The following is a 6,962-nucleotide window of genomic DNA, read 5'->3' as shown; positions in this document are numbered from 1 at the left end:
TGCCCCCAACAATAACACTGTCTCCAGAAGGAGTTACTTCCCAAATCTCCATCAGCTGGGAACCTAGCATTCAGAACACCTATGCTTATGGGGACACCTGAATCAAACCACCACATTCTGACCCTGGCCCCCATAAACTGATAATTATTATACATGTTGTAAAATGCAGTACATTCATCCAACTTTAAAAGTCCCTGTAGTTGTTATCAACTCCAGTTATGTTCACACATCCCCACTGTACAAGATCTTCTACCTGAGTCATAATACCAAAAAAAAAAAAAAATCCCCCCAAAATCCATAATGGCACAGAGTAATCATTCACATAGCAGAAAAAAAAAAAATGGCATTGGGTATAGCAAAGAAATATTTAACAAATACAAGATTTAAAACAACTAGGGCAAACTTCAAAATCTGTAACATCAAGTCCAACAACTCTAGCCAGTGACAAGTCTCCAAGTCCAACAATTCTAACCAGCAACAAGTCTCTGGAGTTCTAATTCCTCCCCTGGAGCTAGGCTACTCACAGTCCTGGAAAATTTCAACTGGGACCAGCAAATTTCCTTAAGAGCTGTCTCATGGTCCTGGCATCTCCACTGGGTCTCCACTGCAATCCACAGTTCATCATCATAGCTCCATGGAGTACCCACGCAGGCATCCAGCAAACCTGCTACACACTTCCCATGGCCATTTCCAAAACACAAGACTGTTGCAAACTCAATAATTCTCTCTTTCCTACATTTCTTATACCCCATAATACCAGGTAGGGTGCTGATTTGTTAATCCAGGGGGGGGATAAAGCACACATTGAAGAACAGGACACTTCTTTAGCATTCAGGTCCCTTCTAAATTCTTTCTGTTTTCTTTCTGTTGTCCCAGTGGAGATCATCTGGCCCAATCTCAATGGTTGTATTATCTCAATTGCACCAGAACAGGTAACAGTTTTGGCCTAAAGATTTATTTTTGTGGCATATCCTTCTGCTCACAGCAGTCTGTTTCTATTTAACGCAAACCTGTGCAAATTCTCAGCTCCAAATGGCAAAGCCACACAGTCAGGTGTCTAGGAGCAAAGGACCCCACTTTCAATATCAACATTACCATTGTAGTCAAGTTCGCATAGCTGATAGAGATTACCAAACCAAGAGCAGCTTGTGGTAAAAAGAGGTTTATTTTGGTATATAGGCTTGAGGGGGAAGCTCCATGAAAGCAGGGAAAGTGAGGACAAGAGCAGGGGGTGGACATCACCCCCTCACCAACATCAGGTGGACAACAGTAATAGGAGAATGTGCCAAACACTGGCAAAGGGACTCACTATAATACCCATAAGCCTGCCTCCAACAATAACACTGCCTCCAGGAGGCATTAATTCCCACATCTCCATCAGCCGGGAACCTACTGTTCAGAGCACCTAAGTTTATGGGGAACACCTGAATCAAACCACCACAGGGGGTTCTCAGAGGAAGAAATACAAATGGTAAGCACACAGTGAAAAAAGTGTTCAACATCATTAGACATCAGGGAAATGCAAAATAAAACAACTGTGAGATTTCACCTTACCCCAGTAAGGTTAGCAAACATTAAAAATATCGAATTAAGGGCTGGAGAGATGGCTTAGCGGTTAAGCGCTTGCCTGTGAAGCCTAAGGACCCCGGTTCAAGGCTCGGTTCCCCAGGTCCCACGTTAGCCAGATGCACAAGGGGGCGCACGCGTCTGGAGTTCGTTTGCAGTGGCTGGAAGCCCTGGCGCACCCATTCTCTCTCTCTCCCTCTATCTGTCTTTCTCTCTGTGTCTGTCGCTCTCAAATAAATAAAAATTAAAAAAAAATATCAAATTAAGACAAATGTTGGTCAAGGATGTGGAGAAATAGGAATCCTCATTCACTGTTGGTGGGAATGTAAGTTTGTCCAACTACTATGGAAAGCAATAAGGAGGCTCCTAAAAATGTTGGCTATAGAGTTACTGTGGGAAAATGGTCAACATCTACCTGAGCAACTCGAGGTCTAAGCTACTCAGAAGCAAAAAACCTGAGCTGATTCTCACCCAAGTGCAACAGTTGCACACAGCCATGGTGAGCAACCAATTGCTCTTGTGTTGGCTAACTGATCCACTCAGTTCCCATATCTGGAACTGGGAAGTCAAAATCATATCCAAATAGTGAGTTCACTCTCCAAAATCAACTTCCTACCTATCTTGGGCTACAAGACTGTCTACACCTGTCAAATTCTCTCTAAATTACCAATGGTTATCCCATTTAATCTGCTCTGACTTCACTCTCTGTTGGAGAATCAGCTTCTGTTTTTCAGATTGAAGCAGGACCTGAAGAGACAAACAGCTTATCAAACTTCACCAGGGCCCCAACTGAAACCATAGAGTTGATGGAAAGAACAAGAGTGCTGCTTTCTTGGTGAACCTGACATCAGCCCAAGGGTGAAGGAGATAGACACAGAGGACACTCAACTGCTACCAAATAAGAGATCCAGAGACCCAGAGGCTCTCAAGAGCCCATCAATGAAGTAGACATACAACGAACCCAACATGGCTCAGGGAAATTTGCGGAAGAGGGCATGGAAAGATTGTTAAAGCCACAAATTAGGACATCATGTGCAGAGACATTGCCTCTTCCCCATAACTGATGGCTACTCCCACAATGCACAATCCACAATCCCCATGGGTATAACCTGCATCCCCAATGGGGAGGGTCCTTTTGGAGGGGGGCAGGGGTTAGGGTAAGCATGGTACCACCGTGTGCTGTTTACATACTGACTATGTCCATACTCAAAAAAGAAATAAAAAGACTTCTTTCCTGGAAGGACTGGTATGCAGAAGCATATTAAACTTTAATATTTATATTTTATATCAATATATAATGTTTTACAGGTATCCACATTGGGAGTTTTATAAAAATTCTTTTTATCCAAACTAAATCTATTTTCAGAAATTTCTTCAACATAGTCAAGGGGGAAGGGAGAAATAGCACATACTAATGTTGTATTCTTTTTTGTATACTTAAGTATTTGAAGCCTCTGGTGTCCCACTGTACTTAAATAACCATGGATATATTTAAAGTTGTATAAAACAAAATGATGCTTACCTCAATAATGTAAGGATGTCTTTTCAATCATTTGACCACAATCACATATAATTTAGGATTCCTTAAGGAAACTAAAGAAATCCCCACTATCTTCAGTTTCATTTGTACATGTTAAAAACTTAGCTAACAGATATAATGATTATCTTTAAAAAAAATTGTTCATTTTTATTTATTTATTTGAGAGTGACACAGAGAGAGAGAGAGGCAGATAGAAAGAGAAAGAGAATGGACCCTCCAGGGCTTCCAGCCACTGGAAATGAACTCCAAACGCGTGCGCCCACTTAAGCATCTGGCTAACGTGGGTCCTTGGGAATCGAGCCTCGAACTGGGGTCCTTATGCTTCACAGGCAAGCGCTTAACCGCTAAGCCATCTCTCCAGCACTATAATGATTATCTTAAATATATATTTTATGTAATAACATTTTACTTTTATTTAAGCTAAGTTTTAAAACATAGACAAAGATATTCCATCCCATTTGTTTCCCTGCCCTGGTATTATTTCAGATGTTTTGGAAGATGTGATGACTTTTACCTTCCTTGGTGATTAGAAAATCTAGGCAAGATTTTACCCAAAGGCTACAAGACAAAAAGCAAAATGAATAAAAAAAATATTTTAGAGTAATTGGTTATTCTTTGTATCATTGAGACTTCATGAATTTTCTCTTTTCTCAGACCTAGCACTGAATCTTATGGTCCCCAGACTGAGCCCAAGACTGGATGAATCCCTCTGTTTTAACACAGGCAGTTGTCTTGCCTCATATATTCAAGTTAGCCAGAATGGCCACTGTGACCTGTGACGATGCTTTGTTGAGTCATAGGGCTATCGCCATTCTTTGTGATTTGAAAGTGAAATAAAAGGTCTTGGTGTAAGAAAAATACAAGTTGAGTAAGGATGTGTTCTATGAGTAGCTGATCTGAGCATGTCTGAGGCTGTTTTCTGTGATCTACTTTCCCTGACACCTCTGACAGGCAATAATGGGGAAGCATTTCCATCCAGAGGAGGAAATAGAAACCCACATTTTATCTCTCCCCTGTTATACATGCTTTCTTCTCTTCCTCCAACTCCCTGTCTTTCTGTCTTTGTCTTCTAATGTCCTAGTTCCAGATATAGAGCATACGGTCTTTTGTGGCTTGCTTTCCTCAATGTATACAGAGCAAAAAAAAAAATGTCAGCAAGAAGAGTTAGTAAGAAAATTCTGGCAGGATTTTTTGAAACTTGATACCTTTATAACTATAAATTTTCTATATCCAAGCACAGCTCTTACCAGTGATATATGCAAATGATCTACCAATCACTGGAGTAAGATATTTGCTGACAAAGATGTTTTATAACCATTTTCAGTGAAAGACTTTTTTGTCAAGATTTTAATGCAGTGCTTTGTAAAATCATATTTTGGTGTAAGTGTATAAGTATGTGTTGCAGTTCGGTTCGCATTGCTGGTAGAAATCACCCAACCAAGAGCAGCTTCTGGGAAAAAGAGGTTTATTTGGCTTACAGGCTCGAGGGGAAGCTCCACGATGGCAGGGGAAAACGATGGCATGAGCAGAGGGTGGACATCACCCCCTGGCCAACAGAAGATGGACCACAGCAACAGGAGGGTGTGCCAAACACTGGCATGGGGAAACTGGCTATAAAGACCATAAGCCCGGCCCCAACAATACACTCCCTCCAGGAGGCATTAATTCCCAAATCTCCATCAGCTGGGAACCTAGAATTCAGAACACCTAAGTTTATGGGGGACACCTGAATCAAACCACCACATTCCGCCCCTGGCCCCCATAAACTGATATCCATACATGATGTAAAATACAATGCTTTCAGTCTGACTTTAAAAGTCCCCATAGTTTTTAATCAATCTCAATGATGTTCATACATCCCCATAGTTCAAGATCTTTTAACTGAGCCATAATACCAAAATATAACCTCAAAAAACCCAGAATGGCACAGGATAAATATTCACACTGCAAAAGATGGCATTGGGCATAGCAAAGAAACATTCAACCAATACCAGATTTAAAATAACCAGGGCAAACATCAAACTCTGTAGCTTCAAGTCCAGCAACTCTAGCCAGTGACAAATCTTCAAGTCCGATAATTCTAACCAGCAACAAGTCTCTGGCATTCCAATTCCGCCCCTCCAGCTAGGCTACTCACTTCCTGGGAAACTTCATCGGGGCCGGCAGCTCCTCAGCAGCCATCTCATGGTCCCGGCATCTCCACTGGGTCTCCACTGCAATCCATGGTTCATCCTCATGGCCCCATGGGGTCTTTATGCAGGCAACCAGCAAACCTGCTTCACATTGCCCATGGCCATTTCCAAAACACAAGACCGTGTTGCAAACTCAATGACCCTCTTTCCAGCATTTCTTATACTCCACAATACCAGGTAGGGTGCCAATTTGTTAATCCAGGGGGGAATAAAGCAGACTTTGAAGAACAGGACACTCCTTGAGCACTCAGGCCCCTTCAAAAGAGTCTACATTCTTCTTGTTGCCCCAGCGCAGGTCAGCTAGCCCAGTCTCAAAGGTCTTAATCTATCAGTTGCAGCTGAACGGGCAACAGTTCACCCAAAGATTTTTCTTTCTGTGCCATATTCCTCTGCTCACACCAGTTCATTTCTACGCAAAGCAACCCTGCACAACTTCTCAGGACATGGGCATAAGAGCAAGCTTCTCACACAAACTGCTAGCCCAGTCCAGGCACAGCTCTTTCTCACCCTCATAAGCCAAAAATCACAGTCCGTAGTTCTTACTGCCTTCAGGTCTTTCAGCTCTGACCAGGATAGACCATCAAGCTGTACTTACAGCACTGAAAAGCATCTCTTAGGCCAAAGTTTCAACTTCTTCCACTTTCCTCTTGAAAATCAGCTCCAAAAAGGCTGAAGCCACAGTAAGGTGTCTAGCAGCAACCCCACTCCTCGGTACCACTTTACTGTTGCAGATAAAACTTGACCAGTGCAACCATGACTCCATTCTGGGGTACTGGTATACTCCACTGAAGAGAGCCCACAGAGGAATGGGAGTTGCAGAGACAGGATATATATAAGCCTTGGAGATGTGGCCAAATTGAAATAGGTTCACATACTAAAATTCCCAGTAAGTATTTTTAATGCTGTGTTCAGTGTATACACACACACACACAAACACACACACACACATTTCTTAATTTTGGTAATAAAACTTAGACAAAAATAAAATTTCTATTATTGTATGTGAAATATCAGCCAAGGTTCCTCACTTTTAAAAATTAACCTGTGTAGGTGTGTACACTAAACCTTTGGAAAATGATAAAGATAACTGAGTATATCACTTAGTCAGCCTCTTCACATGGGTTAGTTTATACATCATTGTAATATATTACTATTTTGTTGTATGATTTCAATCACAAGGGAAGATATGTTATTGTTAAATTTTTACTAGAGGGCTATAAAGATGGCTCAGTGGTAAGGCACTTGCCTGCAAAGCCTAAGGACCATGGTTCAATTCCCCAGTACCCACATAAACCATCTAGTACCCACATAAGCAAGATATACAAGGCAGCACATGCGTCTAGAGTTTGTTTGCAGCTGCTAGAGGCCAGAATAAACCATTCTCTTTCTATTTGCCTCTTTATTTCTCTCAAACACATAAATAAATAAATTATATTAAAATTTTACTAGAACCCAAATTTAGTGACTAACACCTAGCAGTTATAACTCTTAGTTTGGGTTTAGATAAGAGTAAGATCTCCATGTTAAGACACAAGTATTTTTCTGCTTCCTATTTTTTGTAGATTTTGGTTGTGTTCTGGAACTTGGAAGCAAATTATTAATTATATTTTTCTGAATTTTTAAATGGTGTAAATATTTGTAATTATCATATAAAATAATTAATT

The sequence above is a fragment of the Jaculus jaculus genome, chromosome 12 (genome assembly GCF_020740685.1).
Source record: "Jaculus jaculus isolate mJacJac1 chromosome 12, mJacJac1.mat.Y.cur, whole genome shotgun sequence".
NCBI lineage: Eukaryota > Metazoa > Chordata > Mammalia > Rodentia > Dipodidae > Jaculus > Jaculus jaculus.
Note: the sequence above shows the minus strand (reverse complement) of the source record.